This window comes from Nipponia nippon, unplaced genomic scaffold (assembly GCF_047370975.1).
Source record: "Nipponia nippon isolate SJK-2023a ecotype South Korea unplaced genomic scaffold, ASM4737097v1 scaffold_3, whole genome shotgun sequence".
Classification (NCBI taxonomy): domain Eukaryota; kingdom Metazoa; phylum Chordata; class Aves; order Pelecaniformes; family Threskiornithidae; genus Nipponia; species Nipponia nippon.
In genome coordinates, this window is record NW_028262347.1 from 126,618,118 (window position 1) to 126,628,672 (window position 10,555).

At 50.5% G+C, this 10,555-nt stretch overlaps 1 protein-coding gene across 12 annotated transcripts in view; it reads left to right on the plus strand.

Annotated features, from left to right (window-relative positions):
• The window catches only part of PWWP2B (PWWP domain containing 2B), an 80,886-nt gene that overhangs the window by 12,127 nt on the left and 58,204 nt on the right, over positions 1–10,555 (plus strand). For 7 of the 12 annotated variants that reach the window (XR_015706288.1, XR_015706292.1, XR_015706291.1 and 4 more), the window contains exon 3: positions 9,966–10,117. The exons of 2 other annotated variants lie outside the window; for them this stretch is intronic. The gene's annotated coding sequence lies outside the window, so the exon portion shown is untranslated. Of the gene's footprint in view, positions 1–1,230; positions 1,465–7,426; positions 8,474–9,965; positions 10,504–10,555 lie in introns of those variants that run through there. 3 more of the 12 variants (XM_087764529.1, XM_087764532.1, XM_087764533.1) reach the window with 3 other exon arrangements.

A 10,555-nucleotide genomic window follows, 5' to 3' on the forward strand; every position in this document is an offset into this window, starting at 1 on the left:
GTGGGAAAGAAGATAATGTTGAGAATGATAAGAAAATGATGGGATGGCCTGGATTAGGCCAGACCCTCCTTTCCCTCTTTACTCTTCAGCCAAACCTCTCCATGTATATATGGGTATATAGATAGATTTAACACGTACTGCCATTTCATTGGCCTCCTTCAACTGGCTTTCTACGGATGATTTTCTGCCTTACATGTGTCTAAGGTGAGCTGCCAACCCAGTCTGCCTGTCTGGAGATGGTGTAATAGCTGGGTAAACAACTGCAGTTGCTCAAAATTAGAAAATCAGAACAAAACTTCCCATGTTCTACATGTCGCATTTACTTAGGTTCCCTGTCAGACCAGCACTTCCAGTGTTTTGGTACATCATTTCTAAAAAAATTCATTATTTCGGAGACTTGCCCTGTATCTAATTCTCTCCATTCAGGAGGACTGAATTGTATTGCTTTCCTTGAATTTTGCTAAGGTGGAACTGAAATGTTTCCATCAGTTGCTCATTGGCTGTTCTTTCCTGAAGGGTGTAACTTAAGTTGTCACTAATGTTTGCAATTCCTGAGTCCTAGGACCACAATGACACTTGAGCTACAGTTAAATATCTGAAAGCTTTGAGACCTTTTCAAGGCAGTACAGCCTTAAAGTAGTTTCTAAGAGCAGGCATCTGACTGGTAATATTGCACGTTGCTGCGGTAAAATCCGCTGTGCTGTGACTTCACCGGCCGCTGCACGAGGGCTCGTTACCGTTAGCACAGAACAAGAACAAGAGGCCGGGAGGCGCCTTCAGCAGCAGCTCTTGGCTAACGCTGCTTGTGCTAATCCCGGCACGGCAGAAGTTTGTGACTGTTGACGTTTTTTGTTGTGAAACTTTCTGTCTTCTGGCATGTGATGCTGTTCTGCAAAGCATGGAGGGTAATTACTGGAAAAAATGTACAAACAATTCGGGTAGTTTGTGAATGCATATAAAACTGGAAGCAATCGCAGTTTTTTAAAAAACTTGATTTGGGTTGGAAAAGCTGTTATGAGTGGTTTATGTTTTTATTATTCTGTCCTTATACCTTTTTTGCAAAGAAAATACTTTATGAAAACCCTGTCATTAACTGACTAGTAAAACAAGGTTTCTGGAAAAACAACAGGCAGACTAGCAACCCATAGAAGTCAAATTTGTAAGACGCTTGGTTTAGAGTAGTGCCAGGAGAAAAATGCCAACTCAGCATCTTCTCATGCCGCTTTGTAGCTTCTACTTGTGTGTCACGTAGAGAGAGCGGCTGTGCACACTGCCTGTGCTGCAGAGATGTCTGCGCTGGAGCTGGACGCTTGGTGAGTTATTCTTATCAGGTTTTAAAGCACCAGATACCGACTCATGTCCGCTCGTCATGCTTTTATGACCGCAGGCCTCTTGTTAGCAGAAGGTGGCTGTGGCCAGACCCACGGCCCTGGTAGTGCCAGGACAATGGGCAGCGTTACTTCCCCGCGGAGCCTGACCTGCTGGTATGCAGCAGCGTGGGAGCTGCGCTGTCGGCAGCCCTGTCCCGCAGGGTGGGAGCCGGCGTGCGGCCTGATCCCTCGCCATGGCTGCCTTGAGCACAAAGGCTGGTTGCCCCTAGCCGAGAGTGAAGGATGTTTGCCTTTCTCTTAAGAAAAGCCTGTCCGTGCGCCGGGACGTCAGAGCAAGGCCGTGGCCCAGCTGCTCTTGGCAAGGCCTGGGCTTCGCAGCACTGCTTCCTCCTCCAGGTGTGGGATACCTTGGGCAACGCCAGCTGGGGTTGTGCGGTCGTGTGTGCTGCTGTGGCTGCTCGCTTCCCTCCCCTCCTGCCCGTGGCTGAGAGCTGAAGGGGCGGCCTGCTGAAGAGGGGGCCTGGGGGTGCTGGTGCTGCGGAGACATGGCTGGAGGGGCAGGGCACACAGCTGGGCACACTGCCATGTGTGCCGGGAGAAGGCCAAAAGAAGCTGAGCCTGATGTTAGGGAGTCAGGATAGTGTCACCAGGGATGGACATCTCGGAGCCGTGTGCCTGGGGCGGTACCGAGCTCCTGGTGGGGACGCGGTGGCTGCCCGCACAGCTGCACTCCCCATGCGCGAGGGGCAGCCGTGCTGCCAGCCCATCCCGACAGAGGTGGCTTTGCTTCCCCCGCGGTCCTGTGGCATCCCGCCCCCCTTCCCCGTGTAACCGCCTCTGAGGCTGTGCTGAGGGCCTGGCTGGACGTTCGTCATATGTCACCCATTTTGGTTGCAGGACTCTTGTCTCCAGAGCTGTTTCAGATGGTTAGAAAGTCTTCTGAGAGCTGGAGTGTTGCTGCGGCGTGCTGAGCACGTGTTTCTCAGCAGGGTCAGCAGGGCCTGTGCGCGGGACCTGCTCCGAGAGCCGGACCTGCAGGCGTCGGCACTCCCACCTTGGCTTTTTCTTGAGAATAGGAAAATCTCTTGTGCTTTTGCATTTTGCTTTCTGTTCACTTCCGTGATAATGTCATATTTAAACTCGCAGCTGCATAAGCTTCAAGTTCCTGGAGCCAAACATCTACCGCAGTGATGAGCACCCCAGCTTACTTCTGGTTTTGTAACAAAGAGGTTTGCTGACATACCTGGGGCATTGCGTTCAGCCCCCAGAGAGACGCAGTCGACAGATGTGCAGTGCAGCGTGCTGAGCACGCTCGTGGTCTGGAGGGGAACCCCTGCACAGGGCAGGGACGGACGCTTCAGGCTGGTGTCACACACGTGGTGTTGGGGACAAGCAGCGGATGCAGGCGCAGCCCCGGCTCTGCCACGGGCTGGGGCCCAGGAGGGAAGGTGACCTGTGTTCCCTAAGGCTGCCCTGTCCCTGCGCCAGGAAGCGCGTCGCATGGTGGGATCGGGGGCTTTTCAAGGAGCGTGCGTTGCTCCAGCCCCGCTGCGTGGCGAGAGTGTTGGTCCGTGCAGGTACGGGGCCCATCCTGCAGTGCTGCGAGGCTGGAGCCCTTTTATGCAGTAAAACTTTTTATAAAAACTGCTTGTAGATTTTCATATACATCTCTGCATGAAACAAGTTTACAATATGTATAATCATTTGCTTTTTCAGTCTGGAAAATCCTTTATTCTTCCTTTCTCTCTTTATCTCCTCCACCCCCAAGCTGTGGCTGTGCAACCATTAAACTTGAAAATACTGGCTTTTGAAGGTTTTAATTTTACTGCTATTAGCTTAATAGACCCTCAGTATCAGTACATTTAGCCATTCATCACAAAAAGCACATTGCTACTATGTACAGCAAAGTCGAAGCTTATTGCATACTTGCTATATATAGTAAGCTCTAACGTAAAATTTGGAACATTGGGTTATGACTTCACCTTCAAAGATGTTCAGGGCTTTGTATGTGCATGTAACCAGTACTGCTTGCCAGCAGTTTATGAAGCAACATAAATCACTCTTCTTTTTCCCTTTACCTCTTCTCTTCTGCTCTACCAGTGGCACAAAAAGGCTATAAAACTTCATATAAAGTTGTGGTGGTGATCGCTGTGATAGCTAATTTTTTAAAGACACCTGCCTGGTCACAAGAAATATTTCAGCCCAGAAGATGAATACTTGAGATTTTTCTTGGTATGGTTTCTAGATGGTTCAGTCAACTAAAACCAAGCATCCAACTTAATTACTGCTTCTCAGTCTTCCTCCAAGCAGCTTGGAGTCAGCGTCTCTGCATACTAATACAAAGTAGGAGAACAAGTCTAAAATAGACTGCATTGCATACTTGTGTGCCCCAGCGCTGGATGTCTGGAGCTGCACGGCTGGTGGCATCCTGCTGGTTTTCCTGTTCCCGAAAGCACTTGCACATTTGGCTTGTGACCACTGCGACTGCATTTGGAGACATCGAGATCCCTGCTGCTTCTCCCTGTTTGTGCTGTCTGTTGCCCCTCTTTCCCTCCACGCTCTGCTCCCGGGCGTATTTTTTGGAAATGCCAGCAGGCCATACATTGTGCTATTTCTAACTGCACGCGAGCTGCACAGAGGCCCAAGAATGTGATCTGCTTACGTGAGCTGTAACTTCAGCTGCCGAAGGAGATTTGTATCAACTAAAGGGCTTAACAGCTCCCTTGGAAGCCCAGCAAGCTGCTCTCTGGACTGAGGGTCTCCTAGCCCCAGCTGAAGCTTTGGGCACCTGCTAGTTGTGCTAGGGGAGCGTGCCTGCGGTGAGCAGAGTGACGGTGGGGGTCCCTCTGCGGTGTCAGGAGCCTGCTGCGTGCTCGGTGATGGTTGGATCTGTGCAGCTGCAGGGGCTGTGGCGGGGGCTTGGGCAAGGGGTGCACAGGGGGCCAGGCTCTGCAGAGCAGCCTCTCCCGCGGCGCTGCTTCCCGGGGTGGCCGTGGCCGTGCAGTGGGGAGAGCTGTCTGGACAAAGAGCCTGGAAACTTGCTGCTTTGAAAAGTTTTACAAGTAATGTAAAAATGAAATTTCTGTAGCTTTTCCTGAATTGCATTTATGTAGTAGTTCCATTTGTAAACTCCAATGGAGGCGTCTAAAACTGCAGGTACAATTCCCCTTTCCACACGGAGCGCGGCGGGCTTGGCGGGGTGGGCTGCTTGACGTGCCGTTTGGAGTGAGCGGCTGGTCAGCCGAAGGGGTAAAGCCCTTACGAAGGGAGTTCTCTTCCCTTTCTAGGTAAGGCTCAAAAGTTCATCCTACTTCTGTTGTGGGTAGGCAGATGTTTGCAAAGTATTGAGCACCTCCAAGTTGCACATACAGAAAGGCTACTTTGGGCTAAGGAATAGGGGATTTTTGGAAACTTGGGGATAGCTCTGTGCAGAGAAGGGTGCTTGTTACTCTGAAGGAGAGGAATGAACAAGATCTTCATGCGGCAGCCGTGCACGGTTAATGGTACATGGAGCCCTTGGCTCGTGAGGCCTGGTGACACAACGGGGTGACAGATATTTCCCATTTTAATGCTCAGGCATCAAAGGTAGGACTTTGAGCCCAAAAATCGATGTGAAGACTCTTAAATGTTGAAAAACTTGCAAACTGTTGTTTTTCAGCCTTGATACGTGTTTTGTTTTTTCCGTAAGTACCCATCACTGACACTGGGATCAAGGTGAACGGGAGCGTGTGGGCTGAGTGACAAACTCCAGCTTCTGCCTAATGAAAGACATAGGGAAGCTGCCTGCCTGTATCCTGCAAACAGGGTGCCTGGTTTATTTTTTTGCTTGATGCATCTGTTCTGCACTCTGTATGTACCTTTACAGAATATGTGGGCTTCGCATTAGCTAGTTTATGAACTCTCACCCATCCTGAGATTATGTATGTCTGAAATGGGCTTCTCTTGTCCGGCAATGATGACAGAGATGGGGCTTAATATCTCAGCTTCTGGAGTGCTTGCGCTCTTCATACCTACAATCCCTGCACCCCAAATCCCCAGCTCTTCAATCAGTTGGAAGGTGCTCTCGCGCTTCTCCTGGTGCCATCTCTGCCCCAGAGCAGGAGCAGTGTGGGATCCTGCCGCACGCACCGGTGGCGACGTCCGTCTGGTGCCTGAGGCAAGGGCTGTGTCTCCCGCCCGTCCCGAGGCTGCCGGGCTGGCCCCAGTGCCCGCGGGCAGCAGAAGGCTCTGTGCTCCCGTCCTTACAGATGTGGCATGGAGCGAAGGTCCACGTGTGGCTCCTCCGCCCGTGCGAGCCAACGTGACTCATCTCGCCTTAGCAAGACGGTCACAAATGCCCTCCGGCATCTTGTGCCTGAGCCTTTCCCACATGAACTCTGTCAGCCGCCCTGCATCAGTCGTATAATCATCTCTTGGTCACTGGGTAGGCAGGTCTCTGGCAGGGAGGAGCAGGGCATTTTTTTAATGAAGGCTTTTTTTCATTAAGTTGATTAATTTCTGGCAGGAGTGAATGCTTTTAACTGACGTACCAGTTCCTGTTTAATCTGCAGTAGATTCTCGCTATTGTAGGATCAGACAGACTTGTTTTCTTTGTAAAGCATATTTCCTGTGTGTTCTCTGCAGTTGAAGAAATGAATTGTAGCAAAATTACGTTTAACTTCCCTTATGAATGATGACTTGCTCTATTTTGATTCAGGCCGATAACTTGAGCCTTTTCTTCATGTAGAAAGCAAAGGGGTTTTTTTAGACAAAAACCAGAAAACCCTCAAACCCGATACAGGATTTTTCACAGAGATGCTCGGATGATAGAGTTCAGTATTGGAGAACATAGCTGCCAGCCTGTTCAGGTCGGCTGGATCCTGATGCCTTGGGAGTTGGAGATGGTTCCAAAACCCCGTCCAGCAGGTTGGGGACGGGGGGTCGCAGCTGCCATCCAGTAACCCCCACGTGCCCCAGCCCTCCTCCCGCAGGAGGGAAGCACGGGAAGGAAGGACTTCCCCGGCTCGCTGCCAGCAGCAGCCTCTCTGTCCTTCCCCTCGCCTTCCGCTGGCGACTCAGGCCGTTCAGCAGGTACTGTCTTTAGAAATGAAGCCCTGCGGGAGCCAGTCGGCTGCCTGTCAGAGGTCCTCCAGGTCCCCTGGTCCCCGTCCTGCCTCCTCAGGGCTGCGGGAAGATACAACCACTTGATCCTCCTGAGCTTGAGCCAGGGCTGCCTCGCTGCCCTTCCTCCAAGGTGAGATGTCTGAAGGAAGGCTGCTTTGGCGATGCTCAACTACAGCCTGCTGTTAACTGCATTATGATTAGAAAATATTCCTCAAAATAAGCTGCTTGGGTGGAGAAAATGAGCAGGCTTCTTGCTGCTGTCACTTCCCAACCTGCCAGGACGCGCAGGGTAACCGGGACTTGTGCTGCCCGCAGGGGTGCGATGGGAGAGGGTTTCAGTGCCACAGCACTCTGGGGTTTTCCAGAGAAACCACCTGAAGGAGATGGGTTCCTGGCTCCAGCACGTGTGCGTGTCTCTTGATCTTCACCCAGAGCTAGTCTGTGAGTGTCTGCTGGTGCTGTGCTGGCGGTGCAGCCCTGGATGCCCAGCACCCCTTCGGTGCTGTACCTGCTACTCTCATGAAGGCAAAAGGCGCGGGACCGGGGTGCTCCCCGTGCCGGGGAGGGGGTGTTGGGGATGTCCTGCACTTGTCTCCCCTGAAGGGTCAAGGTGCGAGTCCCCTGAACGGGGCTGCGGGCAGAGCTGGTGTGAGCAGTGTCCCCACGCGTCAAGACACTCGGGATGCAGTAATCTGGGAAGATAAATCAGCTTTCTGCACTCTGCTGCAGCTGTTAAATCTGAATTTGTGAATGGCTTTATTTGATCCAAAACTTCGTGTTTTTTTTTATTATGAATAAGCACTTGGCTTCAGGAGAGTTTTCTTGGCTCTCCTTTTGACATACAGCTTAGCACACAGGCTGCTAGACCATGCCGTTGTCCTGAGTCAGTCAGTCTGTTATGTGTTCATTACTCATACGTGTATTGAGGCTACAGCAATGTCCAGAATGTAGTGTTTAAGCTGCTGCTTTGTCTCGATTTTTTTTTTTAACAGAAATCTCTGAAGTTTTCCAGCGCCGAAGGGAGAGCATATGAATGACTGTCGCTGTGTTGCTCCTCTTGAAGACATGTTGAAAACTCCTGGGTCTGCTCAGGGGTTGCTTAGAACAGGCGCCTGAGCTCTGGTAGGAGGCAGCCTGGGCTGCCGAGCTCTGTGTTTCCAGGCCGGGGACAAGTGTCCTTCCGTCCGTCCATCTGTCTGCAGGCACACAGAGCTGCGCGGGGTGGTGAGGTGTCGATGTTTCGAGACGTGGAGCATCGGCTGTTTTAAAGCAGTTTGCCATTTTGCTGGTAGCACCAACTTTCTCCTCCCGGAGGAGAGAATCCCCAGTCTTTGCCTCCAGGTAATCTCAGCTGCAGTTTGGCCTCATCCCTGTCCCCGTGATGGGGCAGCGTCTGCCCTTGCACAGGCAGAAGCCTTCCCTGGGAGGTTGTTCGGCTTCGTGCTTCTGTTGTGAGGCTTCCTTCCTCCCTCCAAGTGTGAAAATCGCACCGAATAAAACTGGCCTGGGGGCTTGCTCTTACCTCCTCAACAAGGAAATGCATTTTTTCTTGTTTAGACCAAATATTCTCAATCTGTCATCAGTCTCTAAAGGATCAGCTTTTTGTAAAAACCATTTGAGGGATATTCTGCCAAGTCCATGGGCCTCACTAAGGCTTTGGTAGCTGTGAGATAATAGGCCTGCAAGTGAGTTTGTTGTGCGCTCTTGAAAATCTCGCCATTCATCAGAAGTCAAATGAATAGATTCTCCTGCAAGATTAAGTATAAATTTGTACTCTGTCGACTATAGGTCACAGAGCCTTGTTGTGAGACATCCCCGTTTCTTAGGAGCGGGATGATTCTGCGAAATACTGAAGCAGTTTATGAAACCTGATTGCAGTCCTTCTCTGGAGTCTAGGTTTCAGGGCAGATGTTCATGGTGTATTGAGTCAGCTCTTTGAAGTCTCAGTTGTATGGGCAACACTGAAGATCGTTCTGGATGCTGAGTCTGGGGAAATCAGTGTTGCTTTTGGTTCCACGCCTGCAGAAGAGGTGCTGCCGTATTTGCAGCAGCGTTGGAAATGTGATCATCTTCCTGTGTTTGGTGTGGGCATTCTTGGTTTATCGTGCTCTCTACTTGTAAGTCTCAAACCTCAACTGAGGGGGTTTTAAAGGTCTTTGATCTTTTGCTTCATAGCATTAATCCTGTTTGTCGGGAACACGGATTTGAGCCTGTGTCTCCTGTGGTTCTGACTCGGCCACGTTAGTTGATCGGGCACGGACGTGTGTTAGGGCTGGTCAGACTTTTGAACGGGCTCAAACTGAACTGCGTTTGAAGTGGGGTGCAGTGATGCTTTTGCAGTTGAAAAGTATAAGTGTAGATCTCCATGACGGTTTTTCATTCATTTCGTATCACTGAGTTGTTTCTCGTGTCTTCTGGTTTCTTCACTTGATCTTGAAGACAAATGGATCCTCCCTTTGAACTCTTTCAAGGCTCCCACCCCGTAACTTACAGGGCCAGTGCAAGTACCTCTTGCATGCAGGGGTACAGATGATGACCTCTCTCTTTGTAGTGTTTTGTTCTGACAGGCACATCTCTCTCCAGTAGATGTATGTTTTCAAGCCTGTCATCTGCCCTCAGTCTGAGTGGCTGGTATCTGGTGAGAAGGCCAGATGACAGCAGTGTCACACATCAAGCACGGGTAGCTTCGTTACCTTCTGGTAGCTGTGATTTGGAGCGCGTGGTTTTGCACTTCTGAATTCAGAAAAAGCATCTCGCGTTGCTCTTACTGCCTGAAGGCCGGTCAGTCATGGTCCGGTGCGCTCGGATACAGCCATCTTCAGATGGCTGCGTGGGAGGGGAGTAGCGTGTGGTCTTCGGAGAGACACGGGCCGTCCCAAGGGCCCCGCAGCGCTGCCACGGCACGCACTCGCTTCTGCTGCCTGAAGCGGTCGGCGGTCTGGGGTGGGACGGGGAGCCTGTGGCGGGTGGGGGTCCGCGGGGAAGCGGGGTGTCCCTTACCTCCGGAGGCGGAGTGAGAAGGTGGCGTGGCTGCTCTGCCTCTTCACTGACGTGCGACTGGGGCACTGCGGCAGCGGTCGATGTCTTGAGCAGTTGCAGGTACTTAGAAAAGCTTCTGTGTGGCTTGCTCTCAAGGGGAAAATAATCCTATTTTATAGATTGTGTTTGAAAAGTGGAGGCAGGTGTTCTTCACATGGTGCTCTCTGTAGGGACTCGTGGCAGATTAACCTACAGTAACCCACCCTGAACGGGGACTTAAAAGTCTTTAAGCAAGAGACTGAAGATTTATTACCATCACTGAAATTCATATTGTGTCTGTCTTGGAGAAAATTCCCGCTCTTACTTTGGGTTTGTTAACTTGATGAGTTTCTTCCAAAGCTGTAGCTGCTGCTGGTTTTGCCTGTCGGGCCAGCTGGGAGCAGGAGAATTCCTGGCTATATTTAGAGGAAACCCGGAGCGTGTGCCTCGCCGCTAATGCCGGTCCGTTCCGTGCTGCCTGCAGTAACCTCTCCCTCTTTCACTTTCTTCAAGGTAACAGAAGATAAGAGCACAGCTGTTCTCCTAGAGGGTCACGAAGTCTGTAAACATCCTGACATGCTCCCCAGGAGAATCTGGAGGTTGCCATGCGTGTGGCAGGAGGACGAGTTTCCTTGTCAGATTGCACTGCTTTTCATCTGGGACAGGTGACAGGCACCGGGACGTGGAGTTAGGTGGCTCTTCTGGTGTGAGGCTGGCAGGAAAGTCTTAAGGATATCTTACCCTAGAATGAGAACTTGACAAGTCATATGGCAATGAACTAGGAGAACAGCAAAACCCACAACTTGGAATGTATTTATTACTTAAAAGTTAGCTATTCTTGATAAAATCCCCAAAATTATTGCTGCTGCTTATTTTACTTACAGATTTCACACACTTGTTAATTTTAAAGCTACCAAACTTTTACTCAATACTGTACTCTGAGAAATGTAATTGGAGCAGGACATGCAATAGAATGAAATCATTGTAGTGTCTTAAGTACAATGGACTCACTTTTGTGTCTATTAAAACTTGGAAAATGTGCAACACATAACTACGTGGCTGTCATTGCATATGTTAATATTTTTTCATGTCATTTACTGCAG